The 15505-nt window shown below is 46.7% G+C and overlaps 1 protein-coding gene across 2 annotated transcripts in view; it reads left to right on the forward strand.

Annotated features, from left to right (window-relative positions):
• LOC140203790 (dapper 1-like) overlaps positions 1 to 15505 on the forward strand; it is a 102209-nt gene that overhangs the window by 41908 nt on the left and 44796 nt on the right. The window lies entirely within an intron of this gene.

Raw genomic sequence — 15505 nt, forward strand, 5'->3', positions numbered from 1 at the left:
AGAGAGAAGGAGAGGGAGAAAGAGAGGGAGAAGGAAGGATGGACGGAGAGAGAGAGCAATCAGGAGCAAGACAGCGGAAAGCAGACCAGGAGAAAGAAATAGCCTCTGCTTTTTTAATGCTTATTTGGAATTGGCCACTGTAGTCAGTTATCTCTACTCTAATGGGATAAATTCCTTTGGCTTTTTGTGTTGCTGTTTTAATTTGGATTGCAAACGTCCAGGACAGTTGCCAGCTGCTGCCAAAGAGAAGATTGGCTGGTATTTCCCTCACAGAAGTCCAGCGGAATACCGTCTGAGGCGTAAACATACAAAGAACTAAATGGAGACGGGTTTTCAGGAAGGAACTGGATGGGCAATTAAGGAAATAATTTGTGGGGCTGCGGGGAAATTGCAGGGAAATGGGACTAACAGGATTGTTCATCCAGACACTGGCACAGAGCCAGGGGGCCAGACAGCCTCTCTGATTCTGCTGTAGAAATTTACACAATAAGATCTCATAAATGGAGGGAGAATAAATGCCATTTAATTGCCTGTTGAATAATCCAATATAATCTCTCATCAGTACCCAAGAAAAAAAAAATCATCCCAAAGTTGAGATTGAAACCAGAGCTGGTTCCTGCTTCCCTTTCTCCCATGGTCCACTCTCCTCTCCAATCAGATTCCTTCTTCTTTAGCCCTTTACCTCTTCCACCTATCAACTCCCAGCTTCTTACTTCATTTCCCCCCCCCCCCACTCCATTATCCTTCTCACCTGGTCTCACCTATCACCTGCCAGCTTGCACCCTTTCCCTTCTCCCCCAACCCTTCTTCAGCCCCCTCCCTTTCCAGTCCTGACGAAGAGGATCCCGGCCTAAAACCTCAGCTGCTTTACTCCCCTCCAGATCTGCTGCCTGACCTGCTGGGTTTCTCCAGCACCTTGCATGTGATGTGCTGGTCTAGAGGCGTTGGATCCAGTCGCCGGGCGTTGGGCTGGTGACTGCCGAACTCCTAGGCAGAAAGCTCCAAGGACCTCTGATCCAGGCAGCACCCTGGTAGATCTCCTCTCCACCCTCTCTAAAGCTTCCACGTCATACCGGTCATCTGCTAACCAAGTGTGGTCCAGCCAGGGCCTGACCGAGCTGCAACGTCACCTCACAGCTCTTGGCCTCTTAGTCCTCCTTAAGGGTTGTAAGAAAATGGAAGCTGCAGTACTGTGCAAAAGTCTTACGCATTTATATATATAAAACTAGGGTACCTAAGACCTTTGCACAGTACTGTATTTTGTTAACGTGGAGTGGAGAGCGAGTTTGTAAATCTGGCGGGAGCAAAGGATGTTGGGAATGGTGAGGGTGGAGCGCTGCGGGAGAGAAGGAGTGCCAGGGGTGGGAAATGGTGTGGGTACAGACACACCCAGCCCTGAGACACCATCATTTGATTCCAAACAATTGGTTTATTGATCATTACAGAATGTCTCTCTGGTGCTTCCCGCTCCCTGTCCTCTCCCTTCCCCGTTTCCCAACCATGATTCCCCTCTCCCTGCCTCCTTCCCACTCTCAATGCACAACAGAGACCCAGATCAGAATCAGGTTTATCATCACTCAAAGATGTCATGAAATTAGTTTTTTTGTGGCAGCAGTACAGTGCAACACATCAAATTACTACAGTACCATGCAAAACTCTTAGCTACCCCAGCTTGCTTTCTCTCTCTCTTTGTGTGTGTGTGTGTGTGTGTGTGTGTGTGTGTGTGTGTGTGTGTGTGTGTGTGTGTGTGTGTGTGTTTGTGTTGGCACGTGGCCAAGTGGTTAAGGGGTTGTTCTAGTGATCTGAAGGTCACTAGTTCGAGCCTCAGCCGAGGCAACGTGTTTGTGTCCTTGAGCAAGGCACTTAATCACACATTGCTCTGCGACGACACCAGTGCCAAGCTGTATGGGTCCTAATGCCCTTCCCTTGGACAATGTCGGTGGCATGGAGATCGGAGACTTGCAGCATGGGCAACTGCTGGTCTTCCATACAACCTTGCCCAGGCCTGCGCCCTGGAAACCCTCCGAGGCGTAATCATGGTCTCATGAGACTAACAGATGCCTATATAAATATATATATATAGATATATATACTCTCCTCTCCAAACAGATTTCTTCCTCTCCAGCCCTTGACTTTTTCCACGCAACAGGCTTCACCTGCAGGCTAGCAGAGGGAAGGAGCGCCTTACACCTCCTTTGGCAGAGATGTATCTCCATCTCCAATATAGAAGAACCAATGAAAGTCAAACACCATGTAACCGCCAGTTGAATAATCTAGGACGATCTCTCACCAGGACCTAACAAAAAATCATTATCCCAATGTTGATATTGAAGTTGGAGATGGGGCCCCTCCTCCTTTGCTTTACTCCATGGTCCACTGTCCTCTCCAGTTAGATTCTTTCTTCTTCAGCTTTCATCTCTTCCACCTATCCCCTCCTCCTATCACCTTCCAGCTATTCCTCTTCTGCTCCCTCCCCTTTCAGCTGAACATGATTGGTCTATTTCACTCTGGATGTCCAGAGTGTGGAAAAAAAACCTGGAAAAACATTGCCAGCATGTTCAGGTCTTTTGCATCCTCTCCAAAAATCCCTTCCTTTCCTGTCCTGAAGAAGGCCCTCAGCCCGAAAAGTTGACTATTTATTCGTTTCCGTAGATGCTGCCCGACCTGCTGAGTTCCTCCAGCACTTTTGTCTGTGTTGCTCCGGGTTTTAAAGGATCTGGTGGGGGTGGTGGGGTAGCTCGGTAATGTAATGGTTAGCACAACGCTTCACGGTACAGGCGACCCGGCTTCGCTTCATGCGCTGTCTGTAAGGAGGTTGTACCTTCTCCCCGGGATGGCGTTGGTTTCCTCCGGGTGCTCCGGTTTCCTCCCACAGTCCAAACGCATAGTGGTTGGTAGGTTAATTGGTCATTGTGAATTGTCTCGTGATTAGATCGGGGGATTGCAAGGCAGTGTGTCTCGAAGGGCCAAATCCGTGCTGTATCTCAATAAGTAAATAAGTAAATGGTACGTGTAACACACATAAAAGTTGCTGGTGAACGCAGCAGGCCAGGCAGCATCTCTAGGAAGAGGTACAGTCGACGTTTCGGGCTGAGACCCTTCGTCCTGACGAAGGGTCTCGAGTCTCGGCTTGAAGCGTCAGTCCTGACGAAGGGTCTCGGCCCGAAACGTCGACTGTACTGCTTCCTAGAGATGCTGCCTGACCTGCTGCATTCACCAGCAACTCTTATGCGTGTTGCTTGAAATTCCAGCATCTGCAGATTTCCTCGTGTTTGCTTTTTTAAATTGTACGTGTGTTGCTTTCGATTTTCACCGCCAGCGGAGTCTCTTGTGTTTATGATTCTGTTATACAGATCGGATCATTAGACACTGGAACAATAACAATGCAGAGTAGAGTGTAACAGCCACAGAGAAAGTGCCGGACAGACACACGATAATAGGCACAACCATAACGAGGTAGACCGTCAATGAGGAGGGGATAGATGAGGAAGAGATGAAGAGCTGAAGAAGAAAGAATCTAATTGGAGAGCACAGTGGACCATGGGGTAAAGGGAAGGAGGAGCCCCATCTCCAACTTCAATACCAACATTGGGATAATGATTTTTTTTTGGGTGCTGGTGAGAGATCTTACGAGATTATTCACTGGCACTTTCATTGATTCTTCTATATTGCATGGGTGGTGGGATGGAGATACGTCTGTGTCAAAGGAGGTGTAAGGTGCTCCTTCCCTCCGCTAGCCTGCAGGTCACCCTTGGGCAAGGTGTAGCACCTGCTTAGCCCCCGATCAGGGTCATGTGAACCCATGGGAGCAGGTGGTGGATGGTCGTATGAGCAGCCGGTGCAGATCACAAGTCCTGGTGATGTGACGACTGACACCAGGCAGGCAATCTCTGAAGAATATTGATAATGGCTGGGGGCACCCGTCTTGTAAAGACATTGCCCAGAGGAAGGCAATGGCAAAGCACTTCTGTAGAAAAACTTGCTGAGAACAATCATAGTTATGGAAAGACCATGAACACCCATGTCAAATGCCTGGGGGAATGAGGAGAAAAAGTCAGCCTTGTGTCCTCTTTTGACTGCTGCTCACAGTCAAAGAAATGCACAAAGTAGAAACAAGCCCTTCCACCCAATGTGTCTGCACTGACTACTAACTACCCACCGAAAAGTTCAAAGTGCATATAGAACCCTGAACACCTTACACCTCCTTTGGCAGAGATGTATCTCCACCCCACCGTAGAAGAACCAAAGAAAGTCAAACACTATTTCAGTGCCAGTGAATAATCTAGGACAATCTAGGACTTAGCAAAAAATCATTATTGCAATGTTGATACTGAGATTAGAGATGAGACCTCTCCTCCTTTGCTTTACTTCATGGTCCACTGTCCTCTCCAATTAGATTCTTTCTTCTTCACTCCTCAGCTTATAAAATGTGGTGCACACAACTCAGTTCGTTGATATCACTGGCATATATAGCGAAATTTGTTGTTATGTGGCAGCAGCACATAATACTTCTCAATAAAAACTGTAAATTACAGTAAGTATATGGTCTACAAAATCCAATGTGGGGACAGTAACAAATATTATGTCAGCCAAACTGGGAGAAAACTATTTATGAACATGAATTGGCTGCCAAGCAACAAGACCAACTCTCCCTAGTCGCCACCCATGAAGATCGAGAGGGGCACAAATTCGACCGGGCATCGGTGAAAGTCATAGCGCAAGCAGACATGCGGCTTGCAAGAGAATTCCTAGAAGCGTGGTTTTCCACAAACAATTCTGCACGCAGACATGTAGACTTTGATCCTATTTATAAGCCAAAGCGGGCAAAACTCCAGGCCACAATGCACAGCGTTTGCCACGCAACCAATCAGCAACAAGACTTCCTGCCCACATCACAACTGAGTTTCCAAAATGATGACCAATCAGCTGATTGATAGTATATAAAGGCCAAGCACTCGGAAGACACACCATAATTATCACCGCTTTGATGATGTCAAAATGACGACAAAACGTTTCTCCAAGATTAGAGAACAACTTAACTCAACTATAGATCACATATACAGTATATTAAATTAAATAAGCAGAGCAAAAAATAGAAAAAAAAAGTAGTGAGGTAGTGATCATGGGTTCAATGTATATTTATAAATTGGATAGCGGAGAGGAAGAAGCTGAATCGTTGACTGTGTGCCTTCAGGCTTCTGTACCTCCTCCCTGATGGTAGCAACGAGAAGAGGGCATGTCCTGGGTGATGGGCATCCTTAATGATGGATGCCGCCTTTCTGAGGTTTCGCTCCTTGACGATGTCCTGCAATACTACGGAGGCTGGTGCCCGTGATGGAGCTGACTGAGTTGTCAACTCTCTACAGCTCACTTCAATCCTGCGCAGTAGCCCCCTCGCCCCATACCAGATGGTGATGTAGCCAATCAGAATTCTTCCACAGTACCTCTGTACAAACTTTGCAAGTGTTTTCGGTGACACACAAAATCTCCCCAAAGTCCCAATGAAATATAGCCTAATGTTAGGTAAAGCCCTCCCCAGCACTGAGCACGTCTACAAGGAGCATTGCTACAAGAAAACACCATCCATCCTTAAGGACCGCCACCGCCCAAGCCATCCTCGCTTTTCACTTATGCTGTTGGGAAAGAAGGATAGGAACCTTAGGTGCCACACCACCAGGTTCAGGAAGAGTTATTACCCTTCAGCCATCAGGCTCCTGAACCAGTGTGGATAACTTCACTCACCCCAACTCTGAACTGATTCCACACATCAGACTCCTGAACCAGTGTGGATAACTTCACTCACCCCAACTCTGAACTGATTCCACACATCAGACTCCTGAACCAGTGTGGATAACTTCACTCACCCCAACTCTGAACTGATTCCACACATCAGACTCCTGAACCAGTGTGGATAACTTCACTCACCCCAACTCTGAACTGATTCCACACATCAGACTCCTGAACCAGTGTGGATAACTTCACTCACCCCAACTCTGAACTGATTCCACACATCAGACTCCTGAACCAGGGTGGATAACCTCACTCACCCCAACTCTGAACTGATTCCACACATCAGACTCCTGAACCAGTGTGGATAACTTCACTCACCCCAACTCTGAACTGATCCCACAACCTTAGACTCACTTTCAGGGACTCTGGAGTTGATGTTCTCAATGTTATTTCTTCTCTCTCTGTTTGCACAGTTTGCCTTCTTGAGCACATTGGCAGTTCGTCCCTCCTTGTGTGCGGTTTTTCACTGATTCTCTTGTGTTTCTTTGCACCCACTGTGAATGCCTACAAGTAAGTGAATCTCAGGGTCGTATATGGTGACATTTACATACTTCGATAAAAAATTTACTTTGATCTTTCAATAGTAATTTGAATTCGGAATTGGCATGCCTGTGGAAGCTAGAGGTGGCCAGTGGTATTCCACAGAGATTCATACCACAAACTGTGATGTTTATGATAAACCCCTCGGACAATAATGATGGGGAGGGGGAGGTGTTAGTAAATTTGCAGACACACAGAGACTGGTGAAGATTTTGGGCAGTGTAGAGGGCTAACAAGAGTTCCAACCTGTTATTCTGTACCGTGCCGTGCAGAAGTCTTAGATAGATATACATATGCAAAGGGTCAGCTACATACATATAGTACGGTGCAAAAGTTTTAGGCACATATATATAGCAAGGGTGCCTGAAACTTTTCACAGTACTGCAGTAATTTTATGTATTGCACTGAACCGCTGCTGCCAAAAAAAAAACATTTCATGACATATGTGAGAGATGATAAACCTGATTCTGATCTGGGTCTCTATTGTGGACTGAGAGTGGGAAGGGGGCAGGGAGAGGGGGATCATGGTTGGGAAAAGAGGAAGGGAGAGGGAAGTACCAGAGAGACATTCTGTAATGATCAATAAACCTAAAGACCTTGCCTGGTGTCTCAGGGCTGGGTGTGTCTGTACCCACCCCTGACGCTCCTTCTCTGCCACCTGTCCCACACCCCACCCGCGGTGTTCCACCTCCGCCACTCCCAACATTCCTTTGCTCCTGCAGATTTACAAACTCGCTCTCCGCTCCACGTTGACAAATACAGTACTGTGCAAAAGTCTTAGTCATCTTAGCGATATATATCTAAGACTTCTGCACAGTACTGTATAAACCATCTAAAACCTAGACTAGATTCCAGCCAAGTTGTGGCTCAGAAGTAAAGAGACACGAAGCAACATCGCTCTTTCTGAGCAAGATGTTAAAGAGCGCTGTTGTATATTTAGCCCATCCACATAACCCTCTCTGTTGCGGCTGACAGGATAATTTTATTTTAGCATGTTTCCGAGCTGTTTTCTTTAACCTATCTCTTCCTCTCGCTGTCAGATCAGTTGATCAGCTAACTGTGATTTACTCAATTAACCCTTTGACCAGCTGTGGTGCTGTCCAATCTTGAGCCTGACTTGGAATCTCCAGGAATTGTCAGCTGTGATTTGAGATCCAGGAGTATAAATATCTCAGGCCTCCGTCGGTCAGGGTTGACCCTGGATATTGTGTCCTAGCTGTCTGCATACGCAAAGCAAGGACAGTGCGATATGGAGAGAAAGCTGTTGCCCATGTAGCAGGCTCCCCCTCTCCACGCAGCTGATGAACCCAAAGGAAAGGCAGAGACTGATACAGTTTGGCACCAGCAATGTCGCAGGAGTTGCCAGCCAGCACTGAACTCTACTCAGGACTGTCTTAAGGACTGCAACTCCAGATATTTCCTCGGGGTTTGCGCCCAAAGCCTTCTCCACGAGCGGGTATAGCTGAGAGGCAGCGGGAGGTTTGAGATCAGAGCTTTCCTCCTCCCTGATGAGCTGCCAGCCGCGGCTGACGAACCCCATCTGCCCAAAGTGACTGGTTTTAAGGCGCCAGTGACCCGTCTTTGCCCCTCGTCAGAATCAGAATCAGAATCAGGTTTATTATCTCCAGCATGTGTCATGAAATCTGTTAACTTAGCAGCAGCAGTTCAATGCAATGCATAATTTAGAAAGAAGAAAATAAAATAAATAAGTAATCAATTACAGTCAGTTTGTATGTATATATTGAATAGGTTAAAAATAATAGAGAAACAGAAATAATATATATTAAAAAAAAGTGAGGTAGTGTTCACGGGTTCAATGTCCATTTAGGAATTGGATGGCAGAGGGGAAGAAGCTGTTCCTGAATCGCTGAGTGTGTGCCCTCAGGCTCCTGTACCTCCTACCTGATGGTAGCAGTGAGAAGAGGGCATGTCCTGGGTGGAGGGGATCTTCAGCGATAGACGGTGTCTTCCTAAGGCACCACTCCTTGAAGATGTCTTGGATGCTACGGAGACTAGTACCCAAGACGGAGCTGACCAATTTTACAACTTTCTGCAGCTTCTTTCATTCCCCCTATACCAGACAGTGATGCAGCTTGTCAGAATGTTCTTCATGGTACATCTATAGAAGTTTTTGACTGTTTTAGTCGACGAACCCAATCTCTTCAAACTCTAATGAAACGCAGCCGCTGTCTTGCTGTCAGTACAAATGGTTCCGCTGGGTTTGGTAGCAAAGCCACACAAGAAGGCCAGGAGCTGGACTTGGTTGTCAGAGGCTATTTGAGGTGCTCGCCATTGGAAGCAGTTAATAGTTAGTGGGAGCTTGTCCCTGCTACTACTCCCAGCAATAACAACCTGAAGGAACCAAAGGGAGGAGGATAATAACAGGAGATTTAAAAGAACTTCTGTTCTTTTCGTCTTTGAAAGATTGCAGCTAAAAGCAAACTGCTGGAGGAAATCTGAAGCAGGCAGCATGTGTTCAAATTTCAAAGTTCAAAGTAAATTTATTATCAAAGGGTGCGTGCCGTATACAACCCTGAGATTCATCTCGTTGCAAGGCAGCTACAAAACAAAGAAACACAACAGAATCCACACAACATCCGAGACAACAAAGACCGACAAACGTCCAACGAGTGAAGAAAAGGACAAGTCTGCAAACAATAAAAAAGTAGACAAATAATATACAGAATAATAATAATAATAATAGCAGGCAAATAATAACCCTAGTAACGCACAGAACATGAGTCCTTAAAAGTGAGTCAAGGCGATGGGAGAGCACTTGTGGGAGAGAAGGAGTGACAGGGGTGGAGGGGAATGGTGTGGGTGTGGATACACCCAGCCTGAGACACCAGGCAGGGTTATCCAATTCTAAACAATTTGTTTATTAATTATTACAGAGTGTCTCTCTGGTGCTTCCCACTCCCTCCCCTCTCCCTTCCCCTTTTCCCAACCATGATTCCCCTCTCCCTGTCCCCTTCCCACTCTCAGTCCACAATAGAGACCCAGATCAGAATCAGGTTTATCATCGCTCACAACTGTTATGAAATTTGTTTTTTTTTTTGTGGCAGTGGTACAGAGCAACACATAAAGTTGCTACAGTACTGTGCAAAAGTCTATATACTGTACATGCCCAAGACTTTTGCACAGTACTATACTTTCGTACCGGGCATGACACATGGAACTACTGGGCTGAGTCGCCAGCGAAGGGAAGGTGAACTCACCGAGATCGGGCAGTGAACAATGGATTAGGGAGAAGCATAAGGATGGATGTGTCAGCGATGGGGAAGGGTGTAGAGGAGATCCTCCAGGACGTTGCCTAGGATGGTCTTTGAAAATGGAGTTGGAATTGGTTTAACGTTGTCTGACAGTACACGCATGAAGCACTGAAGGAACTCAGCAGGCCAGGTTGTAACTACGGAGAGGGATGAACAGTCAACCTTTCGGGCCGAGACCCTTCATCTAGTCTGGAAAAGAAAGGGGGAAGCACCCAGATTTCTTCTCCCCCTTCCGCTTCCCTCTTTCTTTCCAATCCTGAAGAAAGGTCTCGGCCCAAAATGCCAGCTGTTTATTCATCTTCGTGGATGCTGCCTGACCTGCTGAGTTCCTCCAGCATTTTGTGTGTGTGTGTGTGTGTGTGTGTGTGTGTGTGTGTTGCCCCGGATTTCTAGCACCTGCTGAATCCCTTGTGTTTAGTGAAAGAGCTTGTTTTGCATACTCTTCATACAGATCGATTCATTACACAGTGCGTTGAGGTAGAACAAGGTAAAATGACAACAGAATGCAGAATAAAGTGTAAAACGTTCAAAACGCTCAGCAGGTCGGGAAGAATTTATGGAGGGAAATGGACATTTGATGTTTTGGGCTGTGTTCAAGTTCAGATTAGTTCTATTTTCAAACTACATATATGTCACATATACACCCCAAAACGTATTTTCTTGTAGGCATACTCAATAAATTCATAATTGAATAATAACCATAATAGAACCAATGAAAGACTGCAGCAACCTGGGCATTCAAATAGTCTGCAAAAGCCAACAAACTGTGCAACTGCGAAAGCAAAGAAATAATAATAAGTAAATAATAAGTATTGAGAACATGCAATGAAGAGTTCCTGAAAGTGAGTCGATAGGTTGTGGGAACATTTCAGTGGTGGGGTAGGTGAAGGTGAGTGAAGTTATCCCCTTTGGTTCAAGAGCCTGATGATTGAGGGGTAGTAACTGTTCCTGAACCTGGTGGTGTGAGTCCTGAGGCTCCTGTACCTCCTTCCTGATGGCAGCAGCGAGAGAGGAGAGCTTGTCCTGGGTGGTGGGGGTCCCCTGATGATGGATGCTGCTTTCCTGTGGCAGTGTTTCATACAGATGTGCGCAATGATTGGGCGGAATTTTTGAGGCATCGCTGCTTGAAGATGTCCTGGACACTACGGAGGCTGGTGCCCATGATGGATCTGACTGAGTTTACAACTCTCTGCAGATCATCTTTATCCTCTGCAGTAGCCCCCTTCCCTGAACCTGATGGTAATGCAGCCAGTTAGAAGGTCCTGCGCAGTACACCTGTAGAAACTTGCCAGTGTCTTCAGTGACATACCAAATCTCCTCAAACTCTTAATGAACTTCAGCCGTTGTCGTGCTTTCTCTGTAACTGCATCAATGTGTTGGGCCCAGGATAGTTCGTCAGAGATATTGACACTTAGGAGATTGAAACTGCTCAACCTTTCCACTTCTAATCCCTTGATGAGGATGTGTCTATATATTAAACATTAATTATGCTAAATTATGCAAGAAAATACGCAATTGGAACAAAAAAGAGTTCTATTTGAGTCTAAAGTGGTCAGGTTGTTGCTATAAAGAAGTGACAGGGCAGCACGTTGGCATAGTGGTTAGCACAACGGTTTACAGTACAGGAGTCCCAGGTTCAATTCCCGCCACTGCCTGAAAGGAGTTTGTATGCTCTCCCCCGTGACCGCGTTGGGTTTCCTGGGTATTTCGTTTTCAAACCAACATGTAATTGCATTCGTCACATTGTTGGCAAGAAGAGCTATTTTACTGAAGTGGAAAGATAGCTCTGCTCCTACACTAACTCAATGGTTTTCCCAAGTAATGTTATGTCTTAGTTTGGAAAAAATTAGTAGAACTTTTGACCCCCGATTTGATTTTGAGAGAAGGTGGGGCCCTTTTGCTAGATATTATCATTTAATTTGAATCAATTTACATGGTTTCCTTCCAATTTTATATTATATAAATGTAATTTGGTGGTTATTGTTTTCTTTTTCTTTTTATATATATAAATGATTGTAAAATGTATCGCTCCGGGAGTTGGTTCCTAATGGGGTTTTTTCCTCTTTTTTTTGTTTTATAGTTAGTGGTTTTTTTCTTTAGTTAGCTGGGGTTCTCTTTTTTCCTTCTTTTTCTTTTATAAATTTTTTCATTAGCTTATAAATGGTTTCTTTTCTTCAGCTTTATTAATTATATATATACTAATTTGCTGAGTCTCTGTATTTTATAGCTGTAGAAGATTATATCAATAAAAAGATTTAAAAATGGGTTTTCTCCGGGTGCTCCAGTTTGCTCCCACAGTCCAAAGACATACTGGTTGGTAGGTTGGTTGGTCACTGTGATTAGGCTCGGGGTAATACTCAGGGGATCGCTGGGCGGCTCGGTTCGAAGGCCCAGAATGGCCTATTTTGAGCTGTATCTCAATAAACACATAAATTAATAAAATAATGGACTTAAGGAAGACAAGAATTCTGGAAGCATCCCAGCTATTCATAGGTAGTGGGAAAGGTCTCCAGTTCCAAGTTTTCGGGGATGGACATCACCGAAGAGCTCTCTTGGTCCGTCAACACAACCTCGATGGCAGGGAAGGCACAACAGCGACTGCACTACCTAAGGGGAGCTAATCTGCCCCCAAAACAACCTAGAAGCGCAATAGAGAGCATTGAGAAATGTGAGCTGACAGTGTGGTACTCCAGCTGCGGCAAGACAGATCACAAAGCACCTCCAACGGGTGATTGGGACAGCCCAGCACATCACTGAGACTCAACTACTGGACCTGGAGACGATGTACAACTCCCAATGTCTACGGTGCGATCGTAACATCATTAGAGGCCCATCCCATCCCGGACAGTGACTGTCCAACCTCTGCCATCTGGTAGGAGATACAGAAACATCTCAGCCAAGACAGTAAGACTGAAAAACGGCTACTTCCCAAGGCCTGTTGTGCAGCTGAATAATGCTACACCCCAGCTTGCCGATGACCTTTGAGTGTTATGGACTATCAAAGTCACTTCTTGCATGTAAATATGGGAATTTTTTTTAAACTAAGTCGTACCACATGCATTGTAAATACCTGTTTTGCACAGACTGGAGTAGCACCAGAATCCGATTGTCTTGAGCAATGACATTAGTAGACATCCCACCCTGCAAAGACTTATTTCAGGGAGGTAGCACCATCAATTTGCGGGAGACTACTGGGAGAGGTGGGATGTCTGCAATAGAGTAGCTCCTTAGCAGCTAGCCAGCTAGTTTAAATAACGTTAGCTATGCTAATAAACGAATGACACCTGTTAAACTCACCTCAACACGTCTTTTACAGTCTTAACCCACCATGGGCAATAGAAAAGTCACTGTTGCAAACAGTGCAGCGAGCAACACTGTCATTATTTTTGACCCCTATTAGGCCGGGGTACACTTTAGTGTAGTCTGGGGTGACAAACATTTTACATTTTCTTTTTTTGGAACACTCTGCCATGGTGTGCTCTCACTCTCCCTCGCACTGGTGGTCGCTCTCACGCTCTCTCTTGCTTTCTTTCGCTCGCTGTCAAAAAAATTGACTTCCGTGATATTCTTTATAATTTGCGGGCATCAGGGAGTCGCTATTAATATGCGGGAGACTCCCGGAAATTCCAGGGGAGGTGAGATGTCTAGATATTGGGCGGCAGATGAATTTTGACAGTTGTTGTGCTGTGTGTTTTGGATGGGCATAGGAACCAGAAGGGTACCGCAACAGAGGCAGCTGTGGGTACGGGTGTTGAAAGTGGCAGCGTAGTCCTGTGTTAAAAAGCACAGGGAATCCTGGGCTTATCAACAGAGCCAAAGTGAACAGGAGCAACGATCTTTCTGGCTTTCTCTCCCAATCTCTCTGTAATCATGTTCCTTCTGTGTGTGAGTGTGAGTGTGAGTGTGTGTGCCTGTATATGTGTGTGTATGTGTGAGTGTGTGTGTGAGTGTGTGTGTGCATGTGAGTGTGTGCGTATGTGTGTCAGTGTGTGTGTGTTTGAGAGTGTTTGTGTGAGTGTGTGTGAGAGAGAGTGTATGTGAGTGTGTGTGTGAGAGAGTGTGTGTGTACATGTATGTCAGTGTGAGTGTGTGTGTGTGTGTGAGAATGTGCATGTGTGTAGGTGTGTGTGTGTGCATCAGTGTGTTTCAGAGTGTGTGCGAGTGTGTATGTGAGTGTGTGTGTGTGTGTGAGTGTGTGTGTGTGCATGTGAGTGTGTGTGTATGTGTGCCAGTGTGTGTGTGTGTGTGTTTGAGAGTGTGTGTGTGTGTGAGTGTGTGTGTGTGTGTGTGTGTGTGTGAGAGAGAGAGTGTATGTGAGTGTGTGTGTACATGTATGTCAGTGTGAGTGTGTGTGTGTGAGAGTGTGCATGTGTGTAGGTGTGTGTGTGCATCAGTGTGTTTGAGAGTGTGTGCGAGTGTGTATGTGAGTGTGTGTGTGTGTGTGTGTGTGTTTGTCTCTCTCTCTCTCACAGACCCTTCCTTTTAGTTACCTTTCTCACTCTCCCACTCCCCATCTCACTTTTGCTTTTTCTTTCATTCCCCCATTTCCTTTTTCACTTTCTCTCCCACTTTCCTCTCTTTGTTTTAAGCTCTCTCCATCTACATCTTCCCCTCCCTTTCCCTCTCACTCTATTCCCTTCCCCCTCTCCCCTTTCCCTCATTCTCTCTCCCCCTTCCCCCTCTCTCCCTTTTCCCTCTCACTTTCTCCCCCTTCCCCCTCTCTCCCTTTTCCCTCACTCTATCCCCTTCTCTCTCCTCTCACTTTCTCCCCTTCCCCCTCTCTTCCCTTTCCCTCTCTCTCTCTATCCCCTTTCCCTCATTCTCTCTATCCCCTTTCCCCTCTCTCCCCTTTCTCTCCCTCTCTCTCCCCCTTCCCCCTCTCTCCCCTTTCCCTCACTCTGTCTATCCCCTTCCTCCTCTCTCCCTTTTCCCTCACTCTCTCTCTCCCCCTTCCCCCTCTCTCCCCTTTCCCTCTCTCTCTCCCTTTCTCACTCTGTGCCCTTTCCCTATCAGTATCTCTCTCCCTTTTCCTCCTCACTCTCTCCCCTTTCCCTCTCACTCTCTCCCCCTTCCCCCTCTCCCCTTTCCCTCCCTCTCTCTATCCCCTTCTCCCTCTATCCCCTTTCCCTCACTCTCTATCCCCTTCCCCCTCTCTCCCCTTTCCCTCACTCTCTCTATTCCCTTTCCCTTCTCTCCCTTTTCCCTCACTCTCTCTCTCCCCCTTCCCCCTCTCTCCCCTTTTCCTCACTCTCTCTCCCTTCCTCACTCTGTGCCCTTTCCCTATCAGTATCTCTCTCCCTTTTCCTCCTCACTCTCTCCTCTTTCCCTCTCACTCTATCCCCTTCCCCCCTCTCCCCTTTCCCTCCCTCTCTCTCCCCCTTCCCCCTCTCTCCCTTTTCCCTCACTCTATCCCCTTTCTCCTCTCACTTTCTCCCCCTAACCCCCTCTCTCCCTTTTCCCTCACTCTATCCCCTTCCCCCTCTCTCCCCTTTCCCTCTCAATTTCTCCCCCTTCCCCCTCTCTCCCCTTTCCCTCTCTCTCTCTATCCCCTTCTCCTCTCTTCCCTTTCCCTCACTCTCTCTATCCCCTTCCCCCTTTCTCCCCTTTCCCTCACTCTCTCTATCCCCTTCCCCCTCTCTCCCCTTTCCCTCTCTCTCTCTCCCCCTTCTCCCTCTCTCCCCTTCCCCTCTCTCCCCTTTCCCTCCCTCTCTCTCCCTTTCTCCCTCTGTGCCCTTTCCCTATCAGTATCTCTCTCCCTTTTCCTCCTCACTCTCTCTCCTCTTTCCCTCTCACTCTATCCCCTTCCCCCTCTCTCCCCTTTCCCTCCCTCTCTCTCCCTTTCTCCCTCTGTGCCCTTTCCCTATCAGTATCCCTCTCCCTTTTCCTCCTCACTCTCTCTCCTC

Source organism: Mobula birostris, chromosome 10 (assembly GCF_030028105.1).
Source record: "Mobula birostris isolate sMobBir1 chromosome 10, sMobBir1.hap1, whole genome shotgun sequence".
Taxonomy (NCBI): domain Eukaryota; kingdom Metazoa; phylum Chordata; class Chondrichthyes; order Myliobatiformes; family Myliobatidae; genus Mobula; species Mobula birostris.